This window comes from Schistocerca cancellata, chromosome 3 (assembly GCF_023864275.1).
Source record: "Schistocerca cancellata isolate TAMUIC-IGC-003103 chromosome 3, iqSchCanc2.1, whole genome shotgun sequence".
Taxonomy (NCBI): Eukaryota; Metazoa; Arthropoda; class Insecta; order Orthoptera; family Acrididae; genus Schistocerca; species Schistocerca cancellata.
In genome coordinates, this window is record NC_064628.1 from 438673804 (window position 1) to 438689724 (window position 15921).

Here is a 15921-nt window from a genome sequence, read left to right on the forward strand (position 1 = left end):
GAATACTTGTAGAGTATACTAACGTCGAAGAGTGACACTTAAGAAAACACTGGAAGGCCACATAGTTGTCTATGTAGCATGTAGGATGTGACAATTTTATGAATATTTTCCCAGAAATATAAATTATTGCAAATGAAACCATTCAATAAAATCCTTAACGAACTGATGGATTTGGTCAATTATGCCCTTTTATAAAACTACAATCAAGTTTTCTTCAGTATTATATGAAAATGAATACTTCTCTAACCAGTACATATACACGCGCACACACACACATTATTCATTTATTGCTTACAAGATCCACTATTTGAAGTTATTGTTTTTGCCATTAGTATAAATTAGAGATATCCACAAATTTAAACAGTTATCTACTAAAAGAAAGAAAATAATATGTGAACATTCCACAATTGCAGTTATGTTTTGCAGATATAAATGGCTTTATGTTAAAAAGACACTTTATAATTATTTATTATTAATAATATTCATCAAAATATACAGGTCACGTTGGGTTAATACTTTCTAAACATTTGTGTACAAGTTTATTTTGGTCGGTTGTATTATTTTGTGCTACTGTTAATAGCACATCAATTGTACTGACATTTCTGACAGTCTGTACATCACGCAAACAGTGTAAATCTTTGTTTGGTAGCGCTATTGGTGCCATTAATTCAATTTTATACATATCGTGACATTGTGGAAACAACTTGTTCTATTTTCAAATTTTTGTAATGCTTTGTTTCGTATTGCACGCGTTAATATGCCGCGTTTGTACTACTTAATGCAGATGATCTATTGAAGACCGGTCCAGTGAAACCTTTTAAACTCATTAGAGATGTAATTAAGAAAAAAGAAAACAGCCAGTAAATGTAGCTATATGTTTGTGGCGTATGTGTTCTTCCTATTGAAGCTGAAAGTAAATGATAATAAGTTACTAAGTTAAACAGTTCTACCGCTTTCTATTACTTTCTTTGTTATTTTTTCCAACTACATGGTTCCTTCTTCGAAATGATGAAATGATGTCCACAACTATACCTCTCGTAAAATTCTGTTGCATTGACTCTGAGTTTTCAGTTATTTTTTGATTTTGTTGGAATTTTCTAGAATCAACTGAAGTCAGTGCTTCAGATAGTAGTTTCAAATATTGCTGTAAATACAGCATACATTGAGATTATTTAAGCGTTAATATAATTTAATGTGCTAAGCTCACAGCAGTACTCTTTGTTAAGTTGCGCGTTACATAAATGCATTTATATTTCCCACAATTACTCCGGAAATTAAAAAAATCCCATTTATTCGTGTTTACGAAGAGTATTAGACTGTGTCCCTGCACTGATTAGCACCCTGGTCGCCGCTAATAATATCAGTGTAACAAGTACTGAAAATTTTATACTAACTCTTACTCTAGTGGCACATAGCTGTGCTTCTGTCGTCACCGACGTTCATCAAAGAAACAAGTTTTTGTCTTCCTTGTTGGCATCTTGACCACTGGAGTAGTGCACGATACATAAAGTAGCTCATCCGAAATTCGAAATTCCACGCTTCTACAATTTAACTCATTGCGCAATCTTTCTGCATTACACATTCAAACATCTGGAGACTTATAATGAAAATTATGCCAATACTATTCACTAGGTGTTGGTAGTTTCATGTTCAATTGTATTGTGCCAGTGGTGTATCATTTTTGGAAACAGTGGTCCGCATGCTTGTCATTTCCATTTCAGAAGTCAGCAACATGAAATTTCACTCTGTAATTGTGTATCGGACGAGTAACCATTGCTTGTTTTATCTCAGCACAAACTGCGACCAGCTAGAACTCAAGGCTGTACCATCCTTCACCTACAATGGAGCTAAAGATATAAGTGGGTCAATTGCGCAAAATAGTATTTAGTGCCAATAGAAAAGTTGTCGATGATTTTGCAAGCGTAACATTCGGCATGTAGCAGCTTGTGACGTTTTGCCAGGACAAATGAATGAGTAACTAAGATTTTTAAAATAGATACTGAACGGTATGTATCCCAGTTTGTTGCCTAACTTACTATGTCAGGTATTTACCAGCAGGACAATGATCGTTGACACACTTCTCTTTTTACCTAACGGCATCTTCGAAATGTTGACCAACGATACTGACCAGCGCGATCACAAGACATGCTACTAATTTAGCATGCGTCTAACATGGGATAGTCATTCCATGGGCGGAAGAAAATCTTTCCACTGGCGGATATACTCCTTAACCAATTGAAACAAATGTATACATACCAAAATAACTGCAGCTGGAGGAAAAAACTCACGGTCCATTCACAGATGGAATGGAATATCGTTCACCTATGTTTACTCTTTGTCCCTAGGCGCTACTATGTGACACAAGGGAAGCACTTCAAGGACAATTACAAAAGGGCTGTTTGTGGGGAAATGTTGCATTTTACTGGTATTTAGCACAGTGAAGTAGACAGTTGCTACACACGGTACTGTAGCTTACAAGATGTGCCCTTAGTCATAAATGCACCCTAGCGTGCTTTTCGTATTATCTCACATTCATCCTGAAAGGATTATTAGTACGCGGCATTACTGCTGGTTTGTTTTATATGATCGTTACAACATCTCACGCTTTGCTTTTATTGTTCGCAGAAAGTGCGTCGTTTCCTTTGCGTCGTTATAGTTTACATGCAGATAATCTCTTTTCTGAAACATCGCTTTAGGAAATTGTTCTTTTAGTGAATAAGTAATGACACACATTTTTCACAGTCATAAAGTCATAACGGCATAGTAGCTATTGTGTGAATTCTTAGTGTTTCCTCTACATCTACCTTGTTTAATGTTCATCGTTAAGCAGAGATGAATGTTGAGACATCAAGCATCGTCATTTCCTTGCAAATAATGATATAGAAAGGCAACACGAAACTGCCGCGAAAATCTAGAACAAGGCCAAACAGATAATTATAAATCTCTTTCTAGAGAAGGGTGAATTCCAATGCTTGCGAGAAATGATTGCCAGGGAGGTGGCATAGACAATAGTTTGGGGATGCAATCCGGTATTGTAAACTTGATTATATGCTTCTTCGCCATGAAGAGAGGGAGAGAAAATAAAGAAAATTATAAACAATAGATACAGACAGCAACAAAGATGGATCAATTCAAAATTCATAAAATATGTACAATCGATCTACAGTGTACCGCTTTGAATACAATAAATTATTTTCATATCAAAAAACTGTGACTCGCAGTTAATGCCAGATTAACCATTCAAAGCTTATCACCTAGAAAGCGCTTAAAATAACTTTTATAATGACATTGGATAATACCTTGAAAATCAGAAAAGCATTTTCACGCACAGAGCAGTATAAATATGTTACTATGCTTTCAAATCATCTTGTGCTTCTATAGAACAAGAAAACACGGCAAGCATGCGTATTGGTCCCCTAATGTCCGTAATTTTCTATTGAACACGTAGGCATAAGGAATCTTCCTGCACTAATACATTACTGCATCTGAATACGCTAACACCGTAAGTTTTCCCTTATGTGATACTGCATATGCAGGGCTACGTCAGATGAACAGCACTTTGGTGTTCCAATGGTTGTTCGAGAAGAGACCTGCTTATCTCGTATCTCCTCAAGCTGTATCGTTGTTCCAAACGTAATTCTTCTCCACAGGCCGTGGCTTCATGGATGCTATTTTAATCAGTGAAATTCAGTGTGGCTTTTGTGATTGCTAATAAGTCACTATTACGACGTTCCAAGTCGTCAATAAAATGAGATGCTACCTTATTTTTTTGTCCAAGTGAAATAAGTAACCCCTGTAAGGAAGGACCAAAATATGGAAACATAAAAAAAATTACCATGCATACTACGGTATAGGAAAGTCGTTGGCACTCAAAACAACTTCTGTTTGTCTTGGAATGAATAAATACAGGACCTCTATGACATGGAAGGCCATTTTATATCATTTTTCATGCAAAACATTGACAAGTTCAGGTAACGATGGATAGCAATAATACACGCTTGTCACCACAGTAGGCCACAAGGGCTCAATATTACTGAAATGTGACCCTGGTAGCCAGAGAACATGTGACTGTCCGTCCGCGTGCTCACAAAAGCCGTCGTGGACGATGGAGTTAAGTGAACTGGGGTCACGTTTTCTTGAAAATGGTCACACAATTCCTGTCGGTAGCGCGACATTGCAGAGTAAACATGGGTCCGATGGAATACGACGATACATCACCCAAATAATCACCGAACGCTGCCCTGATTCACTTTCGGGACGTAAACTCATACAGAATTTGGAAGTAGTATGAAATAAGGCTCATCCGACCAAATGACAATCTTTGATATATCCACAGTCATGATTTTACGGCTTCGGTACGTTTTCCTGTTTCATTCATTTGCATTACTGATGAATAGTTTTGGAATTCCAGCTGACCGTACAATTCCCTGCATCTGCAGCTCTCTTCGTGATGTTTTGTAGCTGACAGGGTTCGCGTCTGCGACATTCAATTCTGACTTTTGCAGCTGCTTTCCTCTTATTTTTAGCCACATTTCTCTGTTAATGGTAGTCTGTGACGTTCACTCACCGCCTCGTCAAAAGCGTTGTAACTTATCCGATGATGTTTTCCCACTTTTCCTATTTACTGTATAAATCTTCGATACGGTGCCTCCCGTAACACAAATACTTCGGCTACGCTGGTCACGGAATCACAGACCACATGCGCACGAACAATTTGCCCAAGTTCAGATTAACTTAGCTCCGGCACGATGCCCTCACAAGTACATACTAGGGTCACCCCAAAAGAAATGAACACTTTTTTTTAAATCCATATTTTATTTTACATGTTTGAAAGTTTTACAGTGTGTAGATACATCCATGAGGAACAATATTTTCATTTCTTCACATAATTTTTCATCCCTCTCAACTTCCTTACCCCATCTTAGAACCAGCGCCTGTATACTCGCACGGTAAAATTCTGGAGCAATCTGTTGGAGCCACTGTTTGACAGTGTGTGCAAGGGAGTCATCACCTTCAAACCTTGTTCCACGAAGAGAGTCTTTTTTGACTGACATGTGGCCGTGCATTCTCGTGCAACAGCAAAACATCCTGCTTTTGCCGATGTGGTCGAACACGACTCAGTAGAGCTTCAAGTTTCTTCAGTGTCGTCACATATGCATCAGAATTTATGGTGGTTCCACTTGGCATGATGTCCACAAGCAACAGTCCTTCGGAATCGAGAAACATCGTAGCCATAACTTTTCCAGCAGAAGGTGTGATTTTGAATTTTTTTTTTCTTGGGTGAATTTGCATGATGCCACTCCACTGATTGCCTCTTCGTCTCTGGTGAAAAATGATGGACCCATGTTTCATCACCTGTCACAATTCTTCCAAGAAATTCATCTTCACCATTCTCGTACTGTTCCAAAAGTTCGCTGCATACCGTTTTTCTGGTTTCTTTGTGAGCCACTGTCAACATCCTGGACACCTACCTGGCACAAACCTTTTTTAACGCCAACACTTTCAGTATACTGAAAACACTTCCTTCCCCTATCCCAACGTAGCGTGACAATTCGTTCACTGTGATGCGTCTGTCAGCAGTCACCATTTCGTTAACTCTCTGCACATTGTCTGAAGTGTGTGCAGTACGAGGCCTGCCGCTTCGGGGACAATCCTCAATATTGCCGTGCCCGCTTTCATCACGTAACCTGCTTGCCCACCGACTAACTGTACTGCGATCGACAGCAGTATCTCCATACACCTTTTTCAACCTCTTGTGGATGTTTCCCACTGTCTCGTTTTTACAGCATAGGAATTCTGTGACAGCACGTTGTTTCTGACGAACGTCAACTGTAGCAGCCATCTTGAAGACATGCTGTGACGGCGCCCTCACGGGAACAAGCTGAACTAAGTTTGAAAACAAGCGGGAAGGATGTATATACACACTGTATAACTTTCACACATGCAGAATGAAAACTGTATTTTTACAAAAATAGTGTGCATTTCTTTTGGAGTGACCCTCGTAGAACACTGTTCTGACCCCGACTGATATTTTCTACCTACTGAGGACAGTGCACAGGTCCCGTTCGTGGTCAGATACATCAGCATCATCTGCAGGCTTGGCCAGCTTCTGAATTTATCTTCAAGCTTGCATTTCTCGCGGTGTTTTCAAAATTTTTCCAACCCCGTATATATATGGCAATATTAACAGTCAGTTTTACTAACCAATATAAGCCGGCCGTGGTGGCCGTGCGGTTCTAGGCGCTGCAGTCAGGAACCGCGGGACTGCTACGGTCGCAGGTTCGAATCCTGCCTCGGGCATGGATGTGTGTGATGTCCTTAGGTTAGTTAGGTTTAAGTAGTTCTAAGTTCTAGGGGACTGATGACCTAAGATGTTAAGTCCCATAGTGCTCAGAGCCATTTGAACCATTTGAATCAACATAATCATTCATAAATCGAGATAACGGTCGCAAGGTCTGATCTTAGTACCGCCAGCTCCACAAATATTAAATATAACTTCATCGTGTTTACGTCCGATTCTTTTAGGATGAAATTACCGTAGTGCTGGACTGCCTCCATTTACCGCCTTCCTGTACAGGCCGCACTTTGGTGGTAGATCGGCTATGTTCGTCAATATACATAATAGTGGATTAATTCTTCTGTATATATTTCAGGATAGTTTTTAATGAATGAAATTGTAGTTATTAAGTGTCATTGTAGGTAAATCCTTCAGCGTTGTTACACTCTAAAACAAAAATAAAGGAAAAATGGCACACTAAGAAGGAATTATCCGAATGAGACGGGAATCGGTAGATGTGATGTACGTGTACAGACAAACAAAGGATTACAATTTTTTTTTAAATGGTTGTATATTCAAGGGAAAGAACTTCACGAACTGAGCAAGTCACTAAAGCATTGGTCTACCTTCGGCCCTTATACAAGCAATTATTCGGCTTGTTGGATGTTCTCCTGAAAGATATCGTGCCAAATTCCGTCCAATTGGCACGTTAAATCGTCAAAATGCCGAGCGGATTGAAGAGCCTTGCCCATAGTGTTCGAAACGTTCTCAGTTGTGGAGAGATCCGGTGACCTTGCTGGTCAGGTGCGGTTTGACAAGAAGGCAAGTAATAGAAACTCTCCTAGTGTGCGGGCGGGTGTTATCTTACTGAAATGTAAGCCCAGGTTTACCGCTGTGCTGTAATTGTGCAGCGGATGACAACCAAAGAGGTCCTATTAGGAAATGAAATAGCTCTCTGTGGAAGACTACGCTACTTGTGGACAATATGTACAGACTTTCTTGGCGAAATATCGATCAACTTGCATCCAAGAACGACCCCGAAAGGAAGTCTTTAATCCTGATCAGTACAGTTGCAAGCAAGATAGCGTATGAAAATATGTTGAAAGACACGTAAACAAAAAGCGAGCATGGGATGAACCGATTTCGCATAGGGACATCCTACTAATATTGAAAGAAAGTTAATGTTCAGTAACTCGTGAGAAATTAATTCATGTCCCCCAAATCAAAGTAGAACACTTCCTATCAGTATTAGATTTTAAAAATTTGCACAGGAAAATTCTAAGACCAGCGGTGGCAACAATGGCATTCAGTCTGCATACTGCAGCAGTCACAATCATGGTCAAAATGCTGACTCGTGGCAAAGATGCAGCACTCTGCATGGACTTGTAACTCAAACCAGACGAAAAAATGCTTACAATTCGTCACATTTCAGTAGGAGACAGAGAAATAAGAGGTCTAGCCCAGTATATTATATAAATCAATAAAATTGACGGTAAAATCAGTTCAGGTATCAGTGGCACCCAAATTGTATCTACCATACTCCGTGTAAAGTAAATATCTCAAACCTAGGCATCAGACAAACTCTGAACTATGGACCACCTCCATATTGGCAGCGACAGCAACAGAATCACGTATTACAGAAAGTGCAGGTGACAGACAAATGTCCCCTGTGTCCCAACTAGCACATCAGACGAAACACAAGTTCACGATGCTCTCCGATGCCAGTTTCGGGAAGTGGTGGGGCATGAGCTTGAACCAGCATGTTCATTACAGCGATGGTATTGATCTGGTGGATGACCTCTTCTGCGTGTCTGCTAGTGTGATAGTCATGGAGTTCCTACTAACAATCCAGTCCACTCTCGTGCTATTGTTATGTGATGGCAAGTAATTTTTAAGGTATAAAATGGTTCAAATGGCTCTGAGCACTATGGGGCTCAACATCTTAGGTCATAAGTCCCCTAGAACTTAGAACTACTTAAACCTAACTAACCTAAGGACATCACACACACCCGTGCCCGAGGCAGGATTCGAACCTGCGACCGTAGCAGTCCCGCGGTTCCGGACTGCAGCGCCAGAACCGCTAGACCACCGCGGCCGGCTTTTAAGGTATAATTGAGACTATCTGCCGGTAGAGAAATACGTTATCTCTGGCCCTATTGGTGTTATATCTCTGAATATAAATACACAGTACAGCTGAGGGTATAATCTGCAAGTGGAGCCATATGTTGCACGTTTCTCAAATTAAAAGCTCTATCTGTGAACTCTATGTTGAGCATGAATTTATTGCAAAAAGGGAACGCAAAAACTGACCTCTCTAGCCGAAAATATTATTTAATGGCTGATGGTAAGAATAGTGTCTTGGATTTGTGAAATACTGAGGCAGAGAGTGGCAGGTTTTGGCCAAGGGGTGAACGTCAAAATGATAACGGCTAAGATGCTGTACACCCACAGTAACCATTCGTCGCTTTTACCTATGTCATACCACTCTGCTGATGTGAGTAACAACTCGGCTACTGTTCATAAGAATACTACGCAATCCGAGTTTCTGAATGATGAACACTGAGCCAAACTAGCTGATTTATTATTAAAATATCTACAAGTTTTTTCCTGACAAACCTGGAATAATAACCGATTATTAGCATCATATGAAAGTAGTGCCCACAAGACACACTGCATGCAATGTAGGAAATTCCTAGAAGATTTTTCGACACAGCGGAAAAGATGAAAATCTAAGGGTACCAGATTGGGTGAATAAGGTAGGTGTGGAATGGCTTTTTTTTTTTTTTTTTTTTGTCAGTGTGGCAGAATGTTGGCGAGCATCATCATGGAGGAGCATTACCACACGTAGTCTTCCTGGTGGTCGTCGTTGTTGGACTGCGTCTGCAAGACGTCTCAGTTGTTGACAGTAAATGTCAGCAGTGATGGTTACACTTCGGGGAAACAATTCACAGTGCATCACACCGTCGTAGCTCCACCAGATGCATAGCATTATCTTTTGTGGATGCACGCAGGTCTTTTTACAGGGACATGCTGCTATGGGCTCAACAATTCCTTTTTTTCCCTTATGTTAACATACGAATAAATACAGCATTTATCGTCACCAGTAACAATACCGGACAGAAATGGTCGATGTTGTTTGCGAACCAACTGATGACGAGCAAGCAGAAATGCACAAATGGCATAATTTATAATTTTGACTTAGGATATTCAGTACTCACACAGCCAATATTTGAACCTTCCCCATTTCATGCACATGTCGCACGATAGTGGAATGATCGCCGTTCATCACATCTGACAGAGTTCGAGTACAGTAACGTGGATCATTGTGGATTAACGCGTCTGAACGATCTTCCTCAAAACCCAAAGATCTTCCTGAACGTGATGAATCACTAATATAGAAACGATCCTCCTTAAAACGGGAAAACAATTTGCTTTTCGTGCTCCGGCCAACGGCATTATCCCCATAAGCGGCGCAAATGTTTTTTGATGTCTTCCCTGCTGTCTCCCCTCCACTGACCTCAAACAGGAGAACGGACCGGAAACGTTTCGATTTCTCCACTTTGCACTTCTCTTACTAGCGTCTACAGCTCCATTCACTATCTCCAAATGATAAAATGACAACATGTAAATTCAATAGCAACAGCGAACTACAAATAAATAAAGATCGATAAGTAAACCCATAGCAACAAGAATGCCAACATGCAAAATAAAAATGCAACAATCTCATGCATCAACCTAATATATCCGTCTGAACCATTAATGCAAACGAGTTCTGAAAGCGCTTTATTTTAGTATTAAGAGAATGAACCATACTGTTCCATTTGTAACTGTACATATGCTTATGATTCTCTATTTAGTATAATTTAAGACTGATGATTTTCACCACAGATAGTTACTAAGTGATTAATAATGTTATGTTATTATTATCGATCGTACCATGAATTATTTAGTGCACGTTGAGCTATAGTTAAGTCAGGCATCTTTCTTGTACCTTGGAGTGAATATCTTTCCGCGTTTGCAGTATTTTTCTGATTCACTTTCAGTTTAGCTTAGGGACATGTTACGATTCAATGTTCATAGGAGAAACTATCATCCACATATTTTAAACTGATCACAAATAATAGGCTATTTCTATCTGTGTCAGGCCAATGTGTTAAATACGTAGCCTGACATAGGTATTACAAAAGGCATTGTACATGAACGAATATTGTAAAAGTCGCAAATGTTACTCAGTCACCAGGACTGAACCTCACTGCGCCAGATGCGACGGATTGTCAGCGATATTCTCTATGTTAAAAAAAAATTGAAAATGAAACTGGTAATCAACTCTGTAGAAAAGAATGAAGGCCAATCTTATATTCATTCTTTATTTCATGTTTATGTTAAATACAGCAACTGAGTCAAAAACTTTAAAAGAAAATCTTTTTAATGGAGATTACCAGACGATGGAAAACTAAAGGAAAAACATGCTGGTAAAATTTCGCTATAAACAGTCTTGTTTACATAAATACTTTATTTTATTGAAACTGGTGACCGGTTTCTATCTATTGTATTTAGATCACCGTTTTCAGACCTTGCACTCTGCAACACAGTAGTAAACCAGTTTAGAGGTAGCTAAATCATTATAATAAAAAACATAAATATTTAGAAAATGTCGTTAGGATGAATAGTATACCCATGATGGTGACAGGAGCTCGGTTGGCCGAGCAGGCGGTTCTAGAGAAATGTACTCCGACTCCTGAGTGTGGATCAACTGTTCGTGATTCAATAGCGATAGCCCCGCCCCCTGCATCCACATGACGTCTTACTGGCCAATGGTTATTATTCATCAATATCAGTAATAAAAGCTATTACTAAAAGACACTGATTGTGTACATTAAACAAAAAATGAAAACAGTTATTCATATTAAACTAAAACTTCACATATAACAGTTAACCATGGTACTGGTCGTGTGAGCAGTAGCTACCCTCTGCAGGTGACAGATGGTGAGATGCCAGCTTGGTAACTATGGATACGGCATTTCCCATCGATTCCTCTATAGACCTAAGATGTTGTGAAGGATGGCTGGTGCAAAAGGTGCAATCCAGTAACCATGGAGCGATGTAAGAATCGATGGTACATCGATCATACGTGAAGCTGAAACATAACACTGAGATATGCATCCAAAATGTGTTAAAACGCATGAAATTATGTACTGGCACTGTCATAAAATGTGCATAATTACATCATTAAAATAAAATAAAATAAAATAAAATAAAACAAAATTTAAATACAGAGTACATTTCCAGTAAATGAGATGGGTGTATAAAAAGTTCTAAAGTCAGTTATTACCTAAAAGAGCCTACACGACGACGAAAAATAACAACACAGCTGCCTAAAATGTATTCTAGTGTAGACTGTGAAAACGATTAAAAGTAGTTTTCCTAGTGTATTTTAAATGTACTACTGTAGCAGTAGAAAATGTGCAATCCCAGAGACTTATTTGAATGCTGCTTGCTCAATTTTCACAGTTGCTGTACATCTTGTTCAGAACAGTTGTTGTAAAAGTCTAGAATTGTAATGACCACCTAGCCACCACAGCCCTGAGTAAAAAAAAAACAAACATTACCACTGCGATACAGGTACGTAACTAAAAACATAATGAATAAGAAGAAGCGAAGCTGCGAAACAACCTATAACTTCTAAGATATTAATAAGTATAGACAGAATAAGTGATAATTGTAACCGGTATTGGCTTAAGTAAAATAATAATCCCTCGGTATAAGGTAAATTGGAATGATTGCTAAGAATTGGGAAAGTTGGGGATATTTCAGAGTAGCTCATCGAATAAACAGAAGAAAAATTTTTCTCTAAATACCAACTGTTCGTTAACAAGAGCTTCCCGCTTCGTTTTACGATGAGTGAAGATTTCAGGTTGCTCTCAGAATATCTTCCGGGGATTGTATGCAAAATTTTGAGGTTATTTTAGATGGTTCTCTCGCAATGCTTGTTTTGAATAACGTGTTGACCAAAGACAGATTTATTACTAGATGTTCCAGCAGTATGCTCATGATATCTAGTTCGGAAATTCCTTCGAATCATGGCTATATAATGACTGTCATATGTAGGTCATATTATTCTATAAACCCCAGAGTTTAGGTATATTCTATTACAATTTCCAATAGTGTGTCTTAATTTATTCTGTACGCAGCTATTAGTTGATAAGGGTAAAGCCACTTCTATATCTTGTAAATATTTTGTTAAACTTATCCGAAATGTTACCTAGCTAGGTCATCTTTGCAAAGCTATAATTAACTTTACTTGTGGCTTGACCTGGATTTTGATAGGAATTTTGAATTTAAGTGAATGAAGCATCAACATATTTGAGGTCATAACTATTGGCTGTAGCTGTCTGTTTCAATATGTCAAGTTCTTTCTGAACTGCATCCGCTTTTAATGGCAAATTTAGAACTTATAAATGGTTAATTGAAGAAATGACATTTTTGTATCTATATGGATGGCAAGATGCGTTAATGATAACACTGGAAGTTGTTGGCCTTCTATAGACAGCGAACTGGTATCTGTCATTATCATTAACTGATGCTTTTCTGATCCTCACGTTCAACTGGAAAAGCCAAATTAGGGATTTATTCAACTTAACTGTCATAAAGTCAGTTTCTCTTTGAGAGCCACTGAAAAAAATAAGCATATGATCTACACATTTTTTAAATTGAAGACTTTACTACTAATAACAGGTTCAGCTTTAAAAAGCCTGCTTTCTATGTAATTAATGAAAACATCCGCAATAGTACCTGCAAGGGCGTCGCCCACGGCAAGGCCATCTTTCTGTAGGTAAATTTTACAGTTAAATAAGAAACAGTTGAAGGAAAGACTATTCTCGAGTAATCCAGTGAGTTCAGAAATTTCCTCAAGCTTCATGATTTTGTTTTATGAGAGCAATAGTTACTGCAACAGGAATGTTTGTGTAGATATTGGTAACATCCAAAGAAGTAAACTTTGCACCACCAGGAATACTGGCACTGGAAATTTGCTCAGATAAATGAATCATGTTCTTAACACTGAAATTTTCTTCGTAAAAGTGAACTTTTTTTCAAAGAGCATATAATTTCCTATTTCATTTATATGATGGACAAAGTCTGTTGTTAACTATAGGATGTACAGGCAAGTTTTCGTTGTGTAAATTTATCTGAGACCTTAATTTAGGTAACTGAGGAATCATGATCTCGATAGAACTTTTCTCTTTAGGCTGGAAACGAAATTTGTTATCATCAATTAACTTTTTCAGAAATGTTTGAAACTTAGTCGTTGGATCTTTTTTATTTGACCTCTTTAATGCACACACGACTAGTATCATGGTTAACGTCCTCCCGTCTAGCCGCGTGGTCTGACACGGTGCTTGCCGAGAGGGAAGGCGTGCCGGTCCGAGGCACGAATCTGCCGGGCGGATTAGTGTCGAAGCCTGGTGTGCAGGCCAGTCTGTGGAGGGCTTTTAAGGCGGGTTTCCATTTGTCTCCTGTTAGAAATTGTGCAAAACCAAAATGGTTCAAATGGCTCTGAGCACTGTGCGACTTAACTTCTGAGGTCATCTGTCGCCTAGAACTTAGAACTAATTAAACCTAACTAACCTAAGGGCATCACACACATCCATGCCCGAGGCAGGATTCGAACCTGCGACCGGAACGGTCACGCGGTTCCAGACTGAAGCGCCTTTAACCGCACGGCCACACCGGCCGGCTGTGCAAAACCAGGACGGAAACGTTTCAAGTGATGCAGTAAGTTCCTGGTGACGATCATTGAGTCCCAGCGTTGTGTGTAGATGGCACCGACGTTTTTCGCAAGCGGAGACAGTTTGGAGGATGATGTGCGAACTGGTCGGCAATAAACGGTTCGAACTAAACCGAGGCCCACGAGAAAGACAGGCCGCGGCGTGTACGTCACGAAGGTAGTCCTGAAATCGCTCGCTCGCTCAGCTCAGCAGACAAAATGCGTTTCTAAACCTGTTAACTAGCACCTGGGCATGTAAGTACTAAATAGAATTTCATCTTCCACTCGAATCTGCTATTATGAAGTCTTACTGATAAACAGTACGGCAGCAAAATTTAATTTCATACGAATACTCGATATAAATTGTATAACGGCCTGTTTACAGCATTTAGTCTCTTCTGCTTAACAGTACTGCTGGAAGTGGTGCCTTATGCAACTGATAATCTTTTTAGCATGATTTTATTTGTACGCTAGCACAGCCGTAACAAATTATAAGTAGGCCCATGGGCTTCCCATCATTATAGAACTAATAACAGTAAGATTCCATAATAGCTGATTCCAGTAGAAGATTCAGTTTCAGTTTGTTCGGACATGCCTAGTTACGAGTTAACAGGTGTAGAAACGTAGTTTGTCTACTGATTTGAGCGAGTGAGCGAGCGCAGGACTACCTTCGTGACGTACGCGCCGCAGCCTGTCTTTGTCGTAGGCCTCGACTGAACACAAGGCTGAACAGGTTTCAATGCTCATACGTAGCAACATCTCTCAAAAGATACACGATCTGGCAGCAGCAGTAGGTATCAGCCATAGTACATGCTAGCACTCATGACCTGAACGTCGGGGCGCTAATGACCGCGCAGTTAAGCGCCCCATAAACCAAACGTCATCATCACCCGAACGTATCGCCTGTTATCAAGCGCCGTTCCGCCGTGTTGCGCGGCATCTTGTGAGACATCGGAGTTCTTGAGTGTGTCTACTCTGCAGGCGCTAGTCTTAAAACTTAATGAGTGTAGTAATATACACTGAAGCGCCAATGAAACTGGCATAGTCATGCGTATTCAAATACAGAGATATGTAAACATACAGAATAAGGCGCTGCGGTCGACACTTCCAAAATAAGACAAGTGTCTGGCGCAATTGTCCGATCAGTTACTGCTGCTCCAATGGCAGGTTATCAAGGTTAAAGTGACTTTGAACGTGGTGTTATAGTCGGCGCACGAACATGGGACACAGCACCTCCGAGATAGCGATGAAGTGGGGATTTTCCCTTACGACAATTTCTTGAGTGTACCGTGAATATCAGGAACCCGGTGAAACACCAAAGCTCCGACATCGCTGCGGACGGACAAAGATCCTGCCAGAACGGTACCAACGACGACTGATGAGAATAGTTCAACGTGACAGAAGTGCAACCCTTCCGCAAACTACTGCAAATTTCAATGCTGGGCCCTCAACAACTGTCAATTTTGCGGACCATTCAACACGTGTAACTTTTGCGAACCATTCAACGAATCGCATCGATATGGGCTTTCGGAGTCGAAGGCCCACTCCTGTTTGCTTATGACTGCACGACACAAAGCTTTACTATTCGCCTGGGCCTGTCAACACCGACTTTGGACTGTTGACGACTGGAAACATGTTGCATGGTCGGGAAAGTCTCGTTTCAAATTGTATCGAACGGACGGACGTATACGGGTCGGCGCTCTTAACTCCGGCAGGGAGGCCTGCTGCGCCCTCTAGTGGGACGCCATATCATTCGTTGCCAGGTAACGACAACAGAATACGAGTACACGGAACACTTCTATCGACAGTCGTTCCCTGAGTTGGTAAAGGGCTCAAAAGCCTCATTCTCTGCTTCCTTTGGCACCAGTACTACCTCATG